General features: G+C 33.3%; 1 protein-coding gene across 15 annotated transcripts in view; it reads right to left on the reverse strand.

The window, feature by feature from the left end:
• mub (poly(rC)-binding protein mub) overlaps positions 1–19,433 on the reverse strand; it is a 260,107-nt gene that overhangs the window by 95,092 nt on the left and 145,582 nt on the right. For 11 of the 15 annotated variants that reach the window (XM_073980220.1, XM_073980215.1, XM_073980221.1 and 8 more), the window contains one exon: positions 681–743. The exons of the other annotated variants lie outside the window; for them this stretch is intronic. The gene's annotated coding sequence lies outside the window, so the exon portion shown is untranslated. The remainder of the gene's footprint in view (positions 1–680; positions 744–19,433) is intronic. 15 annotated transcript variants of the gene reach the window in all.

Genomic DNA, 19,433 nt, shown 5'->3' on the forward strand with positions numbered 1-19,433 from the left:
TTTCTTAAAAATTTTGCTAGACAAAACTACTTACTTTACTCCTTACTAAATAGTGAGTTCGGTGGCACAGAGCGTGTTTGTCCGACTACAAATCGTAGGGTTGTGTGGTCAACGCTCACCGTCGGCATGCGAGTTCTTTGTTAACAGAATAAAGAGCAGTTAATATCCGTACGCGTGACACAGTGTATAGTGTGTTCGGCTACGAATCAGAAGTTTGCATGATCAAATCCAGCAGAGAGCAGAATAAAATAAATGTATGAAGTGTGTTGAAATTGAAAACGAATTCCACTTCAACTGTTCTAAAAACAGAATATATGTTTTTAGCTTATTTTTCAACTTCTAGTGATCATAGAATAACAAGTTAGTCTAGTGGTTATAGAATAACTAGTTAATCAGTGCGACATGCCACTGTTGAAATAGTGGGTTAGTAGGGTGTTTTGTAAGTAGTTACGACTACCACAAAGTACTATAAACCATCATTATTTAGTATTATTTTTTTTTTTTTTTTTTTTTTTTTTGCTCGTTATTATTCCTTATAGACCATGTGGCAAGAATTCATAATGAACCACGCCATTTCAGTCGAAGAAAACAGTGAGCAAAACCTTCTTCTTTCATCAATTTTTTTGGAAGAGTAAAATTTTTTTTTTAACTTTCCTGAAAGTATTGAACTTTACACTTACGCGTGAAAACAAAGAGGCAACCCATAAACGTACATCAACATACGATCATACGGTTTAATATACCTGAAAATGGAAAAATACTTAATTATTGAAAATGCAAAAACTTAATGTCAATAAATTTAGTTTGAAATTAGCCTTAATTAGATATTAATGTATTTTAATGAAGCTTAGGGGTCAAAAATATTAAGTTTTCAGAATTATAAGAAACAAGTAAAAAAGTATCAGTCGGCTTTTTCGACACAGATATACCCTAAGATTTTGTGAATTGAAAGTTTCATTTACGGATAGATCGAATGTATTTAGGACATTTTTCAACATTTTGTGGCCCTTTTTGGACATTTCAATTTGCCGACAAAAATGTGGATTAGGGTTAAAGTTCAAAAGTGTTGCGGAAGAGGTACTTGAAGAAACGGACCGACCATTATGGAAGTGGATCTTATTTTGGGAATCATATCTTTTCGATAGACATTCCGCGCACTAGTCATTTAAGTGGGTCACCGTATAACTTTTGGAAGCATGGACTTGTCCGCGGAAAACATAATATCGCTGTAAACAGGACCACAACGAACAGCATAGGTATTCATATCCATAGATCTTCGAATAGACCTTAAACTGCACTGACACAAATCTTGAACTTTTGTGGGGAGGTACCCTAAAGAGAGGACCGATATGGGCCATATAAGAATTAAACTAAATTTGGACAAACTATTAGGAGATCCAAAGATTGGACCAAATTGATAACCCTGTTCATGAGATTTCGTGCATACCATTTTAGTGAAATTTTTTAAACATTGGAAGTTTTCGACCGGTATTACCCATCTTCGAACTGAAACTAAGTTTAGAAGAAAAAAAAATATTAAGAAGGCCAAATCGGTTGATTGCTCTCCAGCCACTACATATGATGGCATAGGGTGTTTTCTAAAAAAGTATGGACTTGCCCCTGAAACACCTTTACCGTCGTAATTGAGACAGCGAAGTTGCTTCAATAAAAATTGGAGTGTTTTGAGAGCAGGTCTTAAAGTGAACTTATCGGAAATTTTGTGTGGGAGGTACCTGAAGCAGTGGACAAATATAGTCTATATTTAAACCTGATCTATATCTGTTAGATATGTTAGGATGTGTAAAGTATGGATCAAATCGGTCACTCACATCAAAAGTTATCGTGCGCACAATTTTTCCAAACATTTTTGAATTTTTTACGAAAGCCAAAATTTGGACCAAATCGAAAGATCCATTCGAGAGTTATCTTGCGCTCCAGCCAGCCTGACAGACAGACGAACGGACATGGATAAATCAGCTCCAAATTGTCTGAAACGGATTTCGTCCAAACACACTTGGGGTCTAAAACCATTATTTTGATGAGGCACATGAAAGTGTATATGGTAATATTCAAAAAAGTTTTACAATCGTTGAAGTTGAGGTTCACCATTTAATAAGTCGCGAACTGTTAATATATTTTATAAAATATGAATACATTTATATATATTGAAGTGTTTTAGCTACGATCTCATAATATGGACCATAACAAATAATTTTCGTGGAAGCTGCGCTGGTGGTAATATAAAAAAATGAGAAAAATGTGTTGAAGTTTACAAGTTTTTTTGTGTTCTTTCTTGATTTCTGGCCAAACCACGGAAAATTCAAACCTGTGCTCAAAGAAAGAACTAAACAATACCCCTTGGGCAACATGGTTCTAGTGTATGACTTTTGGATATATACACTGCATCCCCCTAAAATCGATGCTGACATTTTGAAGTTTTGATTTCAGTGTTTTTCGAATTTTTCTTATAATTAGATGGTGCAACTAGATAATAATCCAAACTAGTTTATAGAATTGTAGAACTCGCGATTCCACGTCGTTCGATGTATATCTCATGAGTGTGCTCCATACAGCTTCCTAGTAATAGGAGTCCAAAGGCGAAAATTTGGTGCGTAAATTTTCTGAAAAAACCTATTTTTTTGCTTTAAAATTTACAACTGTCGTACAGGTACCGCTGAACCCCGCGTGATTTTAGTTTTTTTACGTGCCGGATCTAATAAGCCCTTCCGCGTTTGAATCCATCCACTAAAACGCCGGATATAGATACCTTGAAAGTAGGAAAATCTGCAAAAATATATTTTGACAATTCCGCGAATTTAACCGCGATTTTCGTTGATTATTTTTACATAAATGTAATCCTTTATACGCGATTATAATATTTGCCAAAAAGGTGTGTCACAAATTGCAAAGATTCGGAAGCAATATCCCCATTTATCCCAAAATATAATGTGGTGGCACATCCGCAGTTCTTGACGAATCTGTCTAAAATAATTTATATTGACGTATTTTTAATAGGCGGCCATTGAAATCGGATGCACTTTATAATCATATGCACATCGCGAAATTTTTGCCCACTTGAATGTTTTTTGAATAGTAAGATGCAACTGATGGCACACTTTGGTCGCTGAATGAAACATGGGAAAATCCATGCATATTGATAGACATGGACTCCCTGTATCCGAAAAGCACATGCACCTCAACCGATTTAAACCAATTCGCGAATTACACGGTTTTTAACTTCTATGTTTTTTCTTTGATTGTAATTTCAATATTACTCTCTACTTCTTATTTCTATTGCTTATCACAGAAAGCAAATATACTTTCACGATGACTAATTACTTTTTTCGTAGAAGTTTAAGCAAAATACTTCAGGATTTGGATCGAAATTTAGCGAAATAATAGAATAACCCCCAACATTTATTTTTAAAATTTTTCGTATTTAACCAAAAAATATATTTTTGAAATAATTTCCAACAATAAGTTTCCGTTCTTTGTTGTTGCTGTAATATGCAAGTTATAAGCGCGATCTTTATAATTTTGGTCTCACATTTTTCTACGCGTTGTCTAGATTCTGCACGTATTTTTAAATTATTTTTTTAGAGATTTTTTGGACTCTGATTTAGAATAAATAAAATTTATTCCAAGATTTCTTCAATATTTTTTGATTTTCCGCGAAAATAAAAATAAATTTAGCAACTATTTTAGCATCTACGGATAGATAGCAAATGCTGCTAACGATTCATATATACATGTTCTTATTACAACACAATAGGAATTTTTAAATATTTTTTCTTTACAAGAGAGTAAAACCGCATATAACTTTTGAGTGCAGCATCCAATTTTGTGAATGCGAACAGATTTGAAACCACGATTTTTTTCATAACCCATGTACCAAAAATGGCGGATGTGCTCGCCAAAAAAGTTTTTAATTTTTTTTCTATGTAATTGTAAAGGAAATTTGAAATTTACCATATATCCTCGTTAGCATAAATGCAGAGGCCGATTGGCCCATTGAATGTCCTGTAAATCAATGTAAATCGAGTACCATGTTCTACATAACGTTTGAACTCGAAATGCACTTATTGATGTGACATATCGCTCATTTACTCAAAGAGTGACATAACTAAAAAATGGATTTTCTGAGTTAGCAATTTTTATTTTTTCTAGGATTTCTTCTTTATCTTGTGTCAAATTTTCAAGCTGATATCTCTAAACCTCCACGAGTTACAGTCAATTTACTACGAGCTTCAAATAATTCAACACAAAAGTTTATTGAGTTTATGAAACACTTAAAATCATGCTTGATCTTGCACAGAAACTTAGCACTGCTATCTGGCTAGCTGTTTACAAAATATTGTTCAAGTAGTTGTTTTAGTTTTTGTGCAATAATAGTTTTAGGTTGGGAAGTCAAATTTCAATCGCCAACTTAAAACGCGTTTTTTCTCGAAACTAGATTTTTTGTGATGTGTCACTCTTTGAGTAAATGAGCGATATGTACATATATATGTATCAGTAGAAATTGAAATTTTGAAACTTTTTTCCGGTTTTACAGTTTATTTTTAATTTTGAAACGTTTTTTGCAATGTTCGATGCAGAACTTAAAGTAATAATATGTAATTGAAGACTACTAATATTAAAAAACATATAGCAAAACAATGTCAGAATTAAAAACAAAATTTAGCTGCATCCACATATATGATATACTTTTTATGATGATGTTAAAGAAATACATTTGTAGTTTATGACTTATTAAATATATCATCGTCATTGAACACCGTTATTCATAACAGTTGAAAAAAAAACACACATAATAATGTTTTCATATGTGTATTGTAAGGACTTCCAGGATATGTGCCAACAACAATGTAATTGTGAGTTACTCATGTTCGTTTCTCCGTTGTTGTGTTGTCCTCATCAAAATAATACAAATGTATTCGAAGATTTATTATTTTACCATTATTTACTACTGTCATTCCCTACACCACACGCCCACCCGCCCGTCCATCTTCTTTCACATCTTTAGAATGCCATCTATGTACTTCATTTCCCTGTCGATTTTTTTCACTTTTTTCTGCAGTCATTCTTTTCGGTTCTTCTGTTGTTTGTTTTTATCAACAGTAATGCAGGCATTTTTATTGTTGTTCATTTAGTAACGTTTACGTTCCTCGTGTGGATTTCTGTTGTTATAGTTGTGTGTTGGTTGGTTGGTTCCTTTGTTATATGGCACGACGGAAGGATGTTGGAAAGGTATTGGCGGTATGTGATGATGTTTGCCGACGACCATCGGTTGGTTGTTTTGTCGTCTATTGTCATCGAATAGAAACATGCTTTCACAATGAACAAACAGAACACATACACGGAGTGTGCTTTGCGCTTTCGGCTGACTGACAAACAGTTTGAAAGGATAAATGAATGAATGGATGGACGATCGAATGTCGGAAAATGAATGAATGAACGAGCGAACATTATTTGTATGTTTGCATTTTTCCCCTTCAAGCAATGCCATAGATTGCAAACTGTGGTTTATTGGTAAAAAAAAAATAAAAAATACTACAACGATCATTTAAACCAAAACCAATATACCGTAATTATTACATTACACAGCAATGCTTAGAACCATTATAAAAAGTTAATAGTACCCCAAACGCTAAAAAATTTATAATGTTAGTGATCTGGTGGAAGACAAATTATGACATACCCAGATAACTTTGTGAATGACCAAAATATGAACAAGCAACAAACGAATGATACAAGAGCATGCTTCATTCGCAACAACACCGAATGCATGCATCTACAAACAAATAAAAAATCTCTCTTCTTGTTAGACACATTTGTTCAATAATACTAAACAAGAATTAATTATACCATACGATAGCTCTTGAAAGGAGTAACCGATTTGGTCCATACTTTGCACATCGTGAAATGTCTACCAGACTTAGATGAGGTGCCAATATGGACTCAATCGGTCTACTCCCTCGGGTACCTCCCACACAAAATTTCGGATAAGTTCAGTATAGGACCTACTCTCGAATCGCTTTGATTTTTGTTGTAACGACTTGTATTCACTGCCCCCCATACGACATTACAAGATTCATCAGGGGCAAGCCCATACTTCCTCAGAAAATAGACTGAAGGGTGCAAAAATCCCCTATGATACCGTGTGTAGTGGTTGGTGCGCACGATAACACTCGAACGGATCTGCTGATTCGGTTCAAAATTTGGCTTTCGTAATATTTTTTTCTAAACTTAGTTTAAGTTCGAAGATGGGTTATATCGGTCCACTCCTTCATGTAATTCCCACACAAAATTTCGGATAAGTTCACTTTAAGACCTGCTCTCGAATCTCTTTGATTTTTATTGTAGCATCTTGCATTCGCTGCCTTCATCATATTTTGTCCAAACTTAGTTTCAGTTCGAAGATTGGAAATACCGGCCCACAACTTTCGGTACTTCACCCCCCACAAGAGTTCAACATTTGTGTCTAAGTGTAGTTTAGGGTCTGTTCAAAGATCCTTGGAAATGTATACCGATGCTGTTCGTTGTGGTCCTGTTTATAGCCATAATATGTTTTCCGTGGACAAGTCCATGCTTCTTTGCATACTGGTCCAATGTTATACGACGACCCACTTAAATGACTAGCCTCCACTTCCAAAATATACAAAATTCGGAAAAGACTCTAAATACATACGATCTGTCCGTAGATGGAAGTTTCAATTCACATATGCTGAGGGTATATCTCTGTCGGCAAAGCCGACTGATACTTTTTTACTTGTTTTTTTTTTCATCCAAATGTATTTAAAAAAAATAGTATACAGCACTAGAAAAGGCAAGCGATGACAAACAGTTGCGTGAACGAATACATAGCATGAAGTAGGCACTAAAGCTGCGTAGCTAGAAATGAATATGCGAATATGCACTAAGAAGGAACCAGTTCTTGCAGTAAATGTTTACCTTTGGAAAAAGATAACCACTCATGCAGATCTCTGATGGCTCCTAATTTTTCTCTGGGACTCAACAAACCAACAAGACCAATAAGTAGGGTTTTGGGTTGGGAAATCCCGCACCGGGAATTCTCGGTTTTTTGGCAACGTTTTTTTTCCCGGGAAACAAAATCATAAGTCATATTTCCGGGCAATCGGGAAATATCTATTTACATTTATCACAACAATTAAGAAAAAAGGCGTAGTCATAGTTTTTCGTCGCCAGAAGATGCAGTCTAATTGCAAACACTATGTTTTGGAGTTGTCTCATTCGGAGTAAAAAAGGGCTTCCACAATTGGTTTGAGTGCATGCAATGGAGATTCTTTACAAAGCAAGAAAAATATTTTTGATGCTAAATGTTCGCGTTTTCATTATTAAGTCAGAAACTTGGAATACTTTACAGTCTTTGTCCAACTTGTAAAAGTATTGAAAACCTAGCTTTTCACAGTAGACGCCAGCTCCGGTCTTGATGATTTCAAAAGTATTTTTATGTTATCTTGGAAGTAAATGAGAAATAAAAACACTGTGTTTATAGGTTTTTAAACATTTATTAAATAAAAGTTTGAAGCCGTCCTATATATAGGACATTGGGCACATGACCTACTATGTATGATACGACACAAAACATTTTACTTGTAATCCTATGCCACATTTTCGGCGTATAGTAAAGTTTTTTTATGACAGGCTTCTTTGATGACAGACTGCTGTAGAATTTTCCTGAAAAATTACACATTTCCGAGTAATTTGCCCAATCGATCATAACGCAATTCACTATTTACACTAAGCGCTGGATGACACCTTTGGTCTATCGGGACATTTTTGCTTCCAAAAAGTAGAGTATTAGCGATACTTATTTTAAAAGACAGTTGATCTATAGTTCCCGCATTATGCTTCTGAATCTGCCATGTTTTATGTACCCCGATATCCACACTGTGTGCTACGATTGGCGAAATACAATTTTTTCTCTAATAGTTCCGACCAGAACGATCCACTCTATCTATTTCGAGCATTCACTACACACAAATGAACGTATCCACCATGAAAAATTACTCCAAGTAAGCATTTCAGTCATATTTAAAGACCGTCTATGGAAAAAACGTCAAAAACATAGCATATTATATGTCCAATGTCCTACATATGTATATGATACCAAACTTTAATGTGTCACAACAACAAAACTAAAAATAAATAACTAAGTGTTTATACATATAACACTCAAGCAATTCTTTATATATAAAAATCGGAAGAAGATATAGTATTTATTCACTTGTAAATGTGTAAAAATTTACGTACCGTGTAAACATGGCCCCATATTCACTCATTTTGAAAATATCACTAATTAATTATTCAATATCTCAATAGTACTAGCAAAAAAATAATGGGATCAGTAAATCTCCCACGAGATATTGATGAATACTGAGTGTGCGAACATAAAAAAACGGCACTTCTATAAATGTAAAGTATCATGTCATCAAGAATTTTGTGTGTACTATATATAAGACATTGGGCATATGTGGGATAAGGTCCGTCCAATTCCCTTAGAAACAACTATGCCCATTAGGGTGGTTTTAAAAAAATCGATATCGCATTTTGTATCCGTCACCCCCCTCAAACTTAGGCAACCTTAAAATCTAACAAAACTATTTTCCTGTTGGTTTAAAACCAGTCAATTCTCATAGGTACTGTTGCGCCAAAGATTCTGTTCATGCAGCCTTAAAGCACTACGTGCTGTCTGACATTTAATGTTGAGCCCCAAAAGCCAGAGTTTCAGCTGTTCGACGCTGTTCCTTAAACGTTATCTATTTTTTTCTAGATGTCGATTTCTGGCGTAATGAGTGCCATCAGAGACAAAAGATCCGTGGAATAGATGGATCTTACCACAGTTTTAATATCCAGTATACATTCGATAGGTTCAGTACCCAGATTTTCCCAATAGAATTCTTCCACAAATAGAGAGCGATTAAACCTCTCTTCGTCCGCTCCTCATGGTTCCCCCCTTCCAACGCAATTGACAGTCCAGAATTGTATCTACACGCAGAAAATATATGTTAAATATATGTTTGGATCCAAACATAACATTTTATTTTTTTATGTTAGAACATATTTTTATGCGATGAGAGGGTGAAAAACCATTTTTCGATTAAGCGGTCTGTATGCGGCCAAACGCTTGTGTTTCATTCTGTGTTGTTGCGATTTATATAATGGGTTATTATTTGTTGTTCTGTTTGGTCGTTATTGCAAGAAAGGCAGTTTGATTTATTTTGGCAGTTTCTCCTGGACTATCTTTCAGTGTGGGTCGCACTAGTCGGTAAAGTGAATAAATAAATCTCTGTTTTGTGGTTTCTTAAAGTAATAGTGCGTACTTTTTAGTAGATTAAAACCCAAAACATTTTATAATTAAAAATTTTATAATTGAATCCAATAAGGTGAATGGATATATGCTGTGGGACAAAGAAGAAATCGCATTTAATATTCGGTAGTAACATCAATACATTTTTCATATACATACATATGTGTATTTGGAATATGGATGTACCTATTTATTACATTATACATATGATCATTTCATTCCAGATACCGATTTCCCGTTGATGATTTTGACTTTGACAGGAGAATGCGTTTTATTTCACAACTAACGAAAAGTGTACAACGATGTTTCTATATTTTTTGTTTTCTTCATTTTAAAAGTGTGGCACTACATTATTATTTACTTTTTTATAAATTATTCTATTAGTCTGTTATGTATTTCTTGTGTGATGTGGAATTTTTTGTATGTATATACGCGTCGGTTGTTACTTTTGTATTTGGCATTTCTATACGTTTCAATAAAAGAAAAAACACCACCATTTCTAAATGTGTATGTACGTGTCTGGTTTTGTTTGCACCCAAACAAATATTTGTTTGCAGCCAAACATATATCTGTTTGCAGGACCCAAACATATGTTATGTTTGGGACTGGTTGCAAACAAATATACTGTGGCGGCCAGCTAATTAGGGACAATCAATTTAGTTTAATTGATTACTCTATTTCATTCAAAAATTTGAAGATTTTTGTGAAATAAATATTGTATATGAGGTATTGGTATAAACACTATCGAGTGACATCAAAATATTCTGAGATTCCCCATAAGTGGGGGAAGGACATCCCACTTTCCAAAAAATGGTCCATAATAGCATGGCCAGCTAATTAGGGACATTAGTACTAAAATCAACCTGTTCCAGAATTGTTTGTACTTAGTTAGTTAACCCTCTCATCCCCAAATTTTTTTCCATGCGCCAATGGTTATTTTGAAAACATATATTTAAAGTATATGTCAAAACAAACTTATAACATAAATTTCGGAGCGTTACTCCCCCTGTTCCTGAAGATACAGTACATTATTTCTGAAAATTATTTGGTCATTATTTTGTGGAACTGTGTAAATAGAAACGTTTTAATCGTACAGGAGTGTTCTTTTGGTCTTACTTTTGAAGAGTCAAAACTAAAATTTAACATTAAGCTCATATATTTTGATTTAGAAAAGATTAGAATAATTTGGACTGTACACAACGATTTTTAATTTTCACTGGAGTGCTAGACTTCGCACCGAATAATGCACCGTAGCTATGTTGATCGAAACACAACCGATATTTTTTGTTGTTACAAGGTATACTTTTGAGAAAGATTCAAAGCAGAATATGTAAAATATCGGTACTTAGACGCTCATAAAGACAATGTTGGATATATGCAACATCGGGGATGAGAGGGTTAATAGAGTATTCTGATGATTTCATGCTTTACCCCTTCCGCAAGTCCTTTAAAGGACCGAAGTATTATTATAATCTATAATAATGTGCTTTTGGCCTTATTTTCCGTTAATGCACCACGAATATGCAGATTTATTTGGTTCTTTAAACAAAAATGATATTTCTAGTAACGCCAGACATCATTCCGAACCATACACTGCAATTACCGTTCCATACTGGGTGTACATTTATCCTTAAATTACGTTTTAACCAGATTGGAAAAAAAATGGTAATCTGATCATTACCATGCTGACATAATGTGTTACAAATATTTTGTACTTATTTCAACAACTGGAGTTTTTCGTCATGGAGGACAATTTGTGTGTGCCATTTTAAAATTATATTAGTGTGAAAAGTGTGTTGTACTTTCCCTACATGTGGGGAATCTCCGTACGTTTCGACATCACTCGATAGTGCTTCTAGCAATACCTTATATAGAAAATTTATTTCATCAAAATCTTCACATTTTTAAATGAAATCGAGTAATCTATTAAACTGAATTTATTGTCCCTAATTAGTTGGCCGCCACTGTATGTTTGCTGCAAAATATGTTAGTGACATATCGCTCATTTACTCAAAGAGTGACACATCTCAAAAAACCTAGTTTCGAGAAAAACGCGATTTAAGTTGGCGATTGAAATCTGACTTCTCAACTTAAAAATATTATACTTAAAAATATTAACTACATGGACTCTATTTTGCAAACAGCTAGTCAGATATCAGTGCTAAATTTCTGTGCAAGATCAAGCATGATTTGAGGGGTTTTAGTGCTACATAAACTCAAAAAACTTTTGTGTTGAATTATACCAAGGTCGTAGTAAATGAGCTGTAACTCGATGAGTTTTAGATATATCAGTATGAAAATTTGACACAAGATAAAGTAGAAGTCGTAGAAAAAATAGAAATTGCTAACTCAGAAAACGCGTTTTTGAGTTATGCCACTCTTTGAGTAAATGAGCGATATGTTAGAGGCCTTTTTTCCTCCGTTTAGGTACTTAGCTTAGTGGGTGAGATGTAGGTGCACTCCACCCGGTTATGTAGGCATGGTGCGGGTTTCTTAAAGTGTCGGTGTCCACATGGCTCCTAATCTCCAGTTCGATCAGTCTTTCGTGTGTCTTGGGGAGAAAGGAGAATAAGCTAATCTAGTCTTTCGGTGCAGAGTGACATTAGACTTCCCTGCTTTCGGGATAATGCTAAGCAATAGATTTTATATACCATCCACAATAACATGGAGATAAAGCTTTATGTTTTTATATAGAAGTTTTAATTACTTCTAGTATATTTCGTATTGAAAATGTGCTACAGAATGGTACCTACTCAGAGCAAGTGCGCATAAATTTCAATGCTTTATTTACGCTTGCTTGCTCTCGGTATCACCCACTAAAGTTTTAGCCACATTTTCCACCAGAAATAGTTGAAATCTGGTTTCGCAATAATTCATAGTAGAGAGAATAAAAACTTTTACCCGGTCGAACTTAACGCCGTTTTTACTTGTTTATTCATAATTTTGAAAAAAAAAAAATCATACCTTTAAATCTCTGGAGAAAATTTAATAAATTTCATATCTCATGCAAGTTTTATCTGACATAGGGAATTCTTCAACTTAAAACAAAATTTTACAGCACTTTGGCAAGAAAAATAGTTTAAAATTGTTGAACGTCGCATTACCACTGTTCAATGTCACATTTTATTCTACACTTTAAATGATATGGGGTATTATGAAACGTATGTGAATAGTGCACAGACCAGGAGAACAACAAAGAAAATGCTCTGCTACTAAAACAATGATATATGAGTATAAAAGACGAAAAAAAAAAACACATTGGTAGGAAAAGTTTTGTGAGAGGAAAATACGTTGTATATTTTCATATGTTTGCTATTTTATCATTGTTTTCTTAACTGTCACAATGACATTCACTAACAAAGTTTATACTTAACACTCATACAAAACCAAGTTCTATGTATGAACAAGTACAAATAAGAGGTACGAACGGTACACATTTCTCATGTATCTGAAAGATTGAAATGTCATGTCAGGATTTCATTTAAATGTACGTGGTTGTATTGTTTCTGTATTTTTTTTATATGTATAGGAAGGAGGTGGCTTTCAAAAAGTATACAAGAACGGCAACAAAATATCATCATCATTATTATGTTATTGATGTTGCTCCCAATGATGCTAGTTGTAATAATGACGAAAAAATTGCAGTACACAATTATCTCAAAACCTTCCTTCCTCCATTTTCTAGCATCCATCTTCTAAGAGATGTGTTCAAATGAATTTTATGAAGTAATAGTTCAATGGATATTTTGGCTGATGCTGGCTGTTGTATCATTGCAGCAGCAGCTTGTAGCTATCCGAAAAACAAATGGAAATGTTGCAAAATTGGCAATAAACGACAATTTTACTCAAGAACAACAAGAACTCATTTCAATTCTTATTTGGCAAATAATCCTGCATTTTGTTATGTCAGACAAAAGGGTGTGGTGTGGGTGGAGTGGTTGGTGAGAAGTGGTGGGAGTTGTAAAAAGTCAATCTCTGCTCAAACATCAAAAGAATCATTTAAGACTCAAACAGAAGAAAAGGTAATATCGAAGTGTGTTTTGTTGTTGCTGTTGTCGTTTTTTCATTTAGAATTGAAATAAAAAGGGGTAGTAACAATGTAACCATACACAGCTCAGCACTGTATAATGAATACGAGAAACACAACACAGGATAGAATGATTGACATATGGAAGCACCATCAAATCGTTGATCCACATCAAAGTTTAAAGATTTCCAAGGGAAATTGTAAATCGACGTGAGATTTAGACGAGATGCGAGTGGTAGGAGGTGGAGGAAAGAGAAGAAAACTAAACTAAAAACACCATATTGTTGTTTCGTTTCCTTTGTTTTAGAAATAAAAATCGTGTACTTGACATAGAATAAATTGAAGTTGTACTCCACAAAATGAGTGCATTTGATAGCAAGCAAATGTTCTTAGTCTCGCCGAAGACAAATGTTGTTGGTGGATCACAAGAACTAGAGAAAATATGAAGTTATTAAAAATATTCTGAACTTGTATGCAACTGTCGTATCATCAACCAAAAACTGAATAGAAATGAACTAGTATTTAAAATGTTCTGACATTGCCAAACAATATAAGATGGGGACTATTCAGAAAAATGAAGAAATTAGGTACACTCTTGGCCTTATAAAACAGAAATATATTTAAAAAATAATGCGACTGGAGATGTGGGCAAAGTTTTAAAAACGGAATGTCCAATATTACGGCGCAGTAACACAATGAAGGGGAGTGTTGTTGGAAGTATAGATGTAATCATCGATTTCGTTCGTTACAGAATTCCTCTACTGAACAATGGCGGTTTTAGAAAAATTACCTCACTACAACTAAAATTTACTGATAAAAAGTGATGTATAAAAATATAAAATATTTATTTTTGTTTGGAAAATAGGTTTAGAGATTAGAGTATTTTACCATTTGTTGGCGCTTTCACCATATGCTTTCTAATTAAAATTACGAATTTAATTTATAGCATTAAACATTATTTATCAAAACTTCGTTGATTTCTGAAGTTGTTCCATAACTGTAAAGTAACGTAAGTATTATGTGCAACCATTTGATAATCAAAAAGAGTGGAGCTCCATGTAAATGTTAATTATATAAAATAACAGTAAAAGTTTTCTTATTAGACCCCCGGTTAAAATAATAGGTTTTTCAAAACATGCAAAATGTACGTCTAACCCCCACCTTCAACATTAATTACCTCTTTAACATTCAGAGAGATGGTAGGAGAATCAAATTATGAAGTTTGTTGATGATTGCCGAGATTATATGTATTTATGTACGTGCCCAAATCTAATGAAATCCTTAAAGGGCAACACATATGTGTTTTGTCGCCACACACTTTGCCTAAAGGACAACATTCAGCTTTTGCAGAAAAAGTATGGGAACATAATTCATGTATGTTGCTTTGTTGGAATTTCAAAAATTAAAATAATTTTACGATCATATAAATTATTAAATTTCCCATGTAACAATGTTCCTGTGTAGTTAATTTAATAATTTTTAACTAATACACGCATTCTTTGAATGGAGTATAAAATTCTATGCAGATGGAAGTACATTACACGCAGAGAAAATACATATTTGATTCCTATGGCCACATAAAGAAATATTTTATATAAACGTTTACATCATTTTATATAACACAGTGAGTGGGGCAACAATATTCTGTTATTAGTTTATTACACTGTGTGTAATTTTTAAGTCAATGATTATTAACTTTGGTGTTAAGAGACCCCAAAAGTTTGGTGCTTGATACCCAAAGGAATCATTTTGCAAAGCTCATATCTTCAAACCGTTTAGAATTTTGAACACATAAAATTAATAAAACTTAATCTTCAATGTCAAACTCGTCAAGGTCAAATGGTCTTTTCTCGGGACTTGGTCTATATATAAAAATTCAAGGAAAAAACCAACTACAAAAAAATAATACACAACTTTCTAGAACATACTAACTCTGAAGTGGTTGTTATCCATTTATACCTTTAGATAATAAACCCAAAAAAAAACTACGTAAGCCAAAAAACTACGTAACATTTGTCAACAATAAAAATTCTGAAAGTAGATTAAGTTATGCTCGTTCAGATGAAAAAGAAAATTACCAAAGAAAGTTTCGTAGTTTTCTTGGAAAAATGGTTTTTATTGGGCTTTACAACTGGTGCCCACCTCGTAGACGGTCTCAAGTCAATTAAGCTTAAATTGTTCCCACCAAATGTCACATCTGTTTTAAAACCAATAGACCAAGGTGTAATATCCACTATCCCGGTAAGAATAGAAAAGGATCAAAGTACGAAATTAAATGTGTTGGATGTCGTGTTATTGTTAGATGAAGCGTCGAAAAATGTAACGTCTTCTGTCATTTCTAATGCATGCGCGATTGCTAATGGTCCTTTGAACGATTCTGAGGACATTTATCTTCATTGTCATTTCTCCCAACACGTAGAAGATATTGATGAATTAGTTGTCATCGATGACAATATTTTCACATCTGTCATGTATAATGACGACGAAATAATAAGTTCTTGTTAGAAGAAATTTCTCCAGCAAAGACTTGCCAGTTCCCAATGAATAACAGATATTTAACAGATAACATTCTGTAACAATTTGTACAAGTTGTTGCAAACTTTTGAGTAACCAGACAGACCTAATATTGGAAGTTTTAGATGAAGGCAATTCTAACGAAGAAATTAAGGATACTACCGAACCAGAATTTCAATTACAGTCAGTGTCAGAGGCGTTGGTAGCTGTAGAAACTCTTCAAAAATTTATTTACTCAGAAGATGTTACAAGCAAAGAATGTGTTTTGGAAACCATTTCAAAACTCAGATCTGAGTTAAATTTAAAACTTATGTTGGAATTCAAAAGTCCAAACTAAAATAACAGACTATTTTATATAGAACCATATCCTTTATTAACGTAATATATCTGCTGAAGAATGAATTTAATATCGTTATTTTTTATTATTTAGTTTTTAAATCATTTATACATATGTATATAGATGAAAAAGTAAAAGATAACACTGAATTTATTTAATTAATAAAACAAAGTATTTATACCCAAAAGTCACTATATAAGCTATAATTTCACCTCTTATATATATCGTTTATAACGACTATCGCTTATAGCGTCAGATTAGTTCAAAGGAACGATTCCGTGAAATGAACGAACGGAACCATATCAAGCGCATTCGTTTATATCGTTCATTTAGCTCCTCTTGTTCATATAGTGACTTTTTTCTAGACCTAACTTGGCCACATTTTCCAAAGTTAATGAAAATACATGAAATCGGGCGAAAATATATGTGGAATCTATATTCAAATCTGAGCTGGTTTCAAAATAATTTGGCGAACATATTTCTAGTCCATCCAATTTTAGTCCGTTACGTACTTTCAGAAAATGTCCACTAGAAATTGTTGGCATTTCCATTGTTTCACAATGTTATATATGTAATTTTGTATTAAAAAAGAATAAGACCAAATTGTCGGGGTCTGTTCGGAACATTAGTCGAAGTCAGACTAAAACAGATTTGAATCCTACCTACCCTAGTAACATTCCCTATAGTTGTAACTTCACACATTGAAATTTTCATTGATTCATAGATATACGTACATTAGGGTTATGACTTTTTGAAATTTTTTCTCAAAAAAACTAGTCTGTAGCACGAATGAATGAACTTTTGCCTATTAATAACTAAAATAACGTTTATTCTATTTAAGTATTAAAAAAGTCACGCACAAACCACCTTGATTTTTTTTTTTTTTTTTTTTGAAAAATGCTATGAAACGAAAAAAATCTCATAAACTTATTTCCTGTTGCACGAATGAATGACCTTGCATATTGTTGGCTGTAATAACTTTTATTACATTTAAATATTGAAAAAGATCCCACACAAACCACATTTAATTGATATGATATATGAAATAAAATTATACAGTGTTGGTCACACAATTAGCACACCCCACTACCAAAATTTATTTTGCCTAAAAAGACCCTCAAAAGTAGTTGTATTTAATAAAGTATTTGTGATAATATATTCTCAGTAGTATGCTTAAAGAACACAACGCAATACAGAAACTGAAACATAACTGTAAATTTGAATAACCTCCGAAAATGTAAAAAATGTCCTAAATTCACTGGACACGTAATTAGCACACCTTAAAAGAATCACTAATATTGTGAATAGTTTCAATATTTTCGTCCACATTCAGTTTTAAATCCCTTTCGCTTGGGAATAAGTACCAGTCTGCTAGTTATACTCTCCACCAGTCTCCGAAATTTCAGTGTCAGAAGGGAATTATATGGGGTGGACCTTGGGTCCCAAGGACTGATGGAAATTTCAGTTTTTGTAGTGTTTTTTTTATCGATTTTTTCACATGTAAACAAATTCATTGAGGCAAGTAGTTCATAGAAACATCAAATAAAACATCATATTCTTGTTCATCTTTGTAAATTTGCGAATAGTGGGATGTACCCACCAGCAGTGTGCACCTGTAAAGTCCGTTTGACACAAAAATTTTCATTAAAAAACTGTAATATGATGCTTTGAGCTATTGATTTTATAAATACTTATACATCTGGACTAAATTTTACCGATATGTCGTGATGTATGCCACGATAAACCTATGTTCATCTCTATGGGACCTACGCAAATTTCAATAATTTTCTAAACATAAGGCAAATGGGAGATAGTCTTGTGAGACCGCAAGATAATATGTTTCCCGGAGCTTAAAACGATTAAATTTAAAATCAATAATACAGAAAACATTTATCTTGAATAGTATATGCCTACTTTCATGGATTTTAACCAATTTCAGCAAACCTCAAAATCCTTTATTGTTAGAAAGGGGTTATACCTTTAAACATACTCATGTGCTACATGCTCACCTGGTGCTTTGTTGACAGTTTTGTAGTGATAGGTCTTTGGTGTTATTCAGACGTGCAATTTTGAATAACAAATGGTGTTATAAGTTGATCCTTCTTTATATAAGGGTGCACTTTATTGATCTTCTTTCTATAAACCCCTTCCAAATCGAAAATTTCTTGAATGAATCATCGACCTTAAACACTTTTTGAAAAGTTTTTGCACTTTATATTTAAATTTCGGTAATCGGTTAACAATTCCAATAATTTCAGATCCAATTATACATTTGTTTTTAAAGTTTTGGCGACTTTCTGGCGTTTAAGTGTACATTACGAAAAATGGCCCGCTATTTGGATATATTTTGAGATTCCGGGGTAATAAATTATTTTTTCTGCCAAAAAATGATATGTTCAATACGTTTTGAATATGAATTAACTTCAATATAAATTAATTTTTGTATATTAATTTAATTAAAATAAAAAATCTTAGGGTGTGCTAATTATATGTCCCCGCAATAATTTGGGCGTCTTCACAAAACTTTTATTTTCAAAAAACCACTGGTAATACTATTCACTTATATCATTAAATCTGTTAAATACATTATAGAAAAAAATTTTGTTTACGAAAATATTTCAATTTGCCCTATCAAAACTCTTAGATGACTGAAATCATTTTGCCCCAAAGGGGTGTTCTAATTCTGTGACCAACACTGTATATGATATAAAATAATATGTAAGGATATGATAAATTTAGTGAGAAACAAAGGGGCATGCCATTTTGGTTATATCATCTATCTCCAAAGCTTATTTTCAGTTAGTTATAGTGTCATCAAACGTTTGTCAAAAAAAGCTCATGTAGAAAAATTTTGAAATGACTTTGTTCGTGAGATTTTTTATCGTACCAATTTATAATCAAGATTTTATCTAATCTTATGTGAAAAATCAACAAAATGTGATACAGGGATACAAGGCTATAAAAAAGTCATAACCCTAATGTACTTATGGTCAGAGTATTTATTGGAAATGTTCGTTTTTGTTGTCGTTGGCATTCATATTAAATGAATTTGTGCTATAGGATATGATGGCGCTGCTATTTCATTACAAAACGCTGGACCTCTCCTCTGGTGTTTGCATGTGGGCGTTGTTTTGTAAAAAGGACGAACCTAGAGCCACTGCTACCATGTGGTAGTGTTTATTCGTATCGCACATAGAATGCATGAACAACCAATGGACAGGACT

This window comes from Musca autumnalis, unplaced genomic scaffold (assembly GCF_047663935.1).
Source record: "Musca autumnalis isolate F117 unplaced genomic scaffold, ASM4766393v1 scaffold_4, whole genome shotgun sequence".
Classification (NCBI taxonomy): domain Eukaryota; kingdom Metazoa; phylum Arthropoda; class Insecta; order Diptera; family Muscidae; genus Musca; species Musca autumnalis.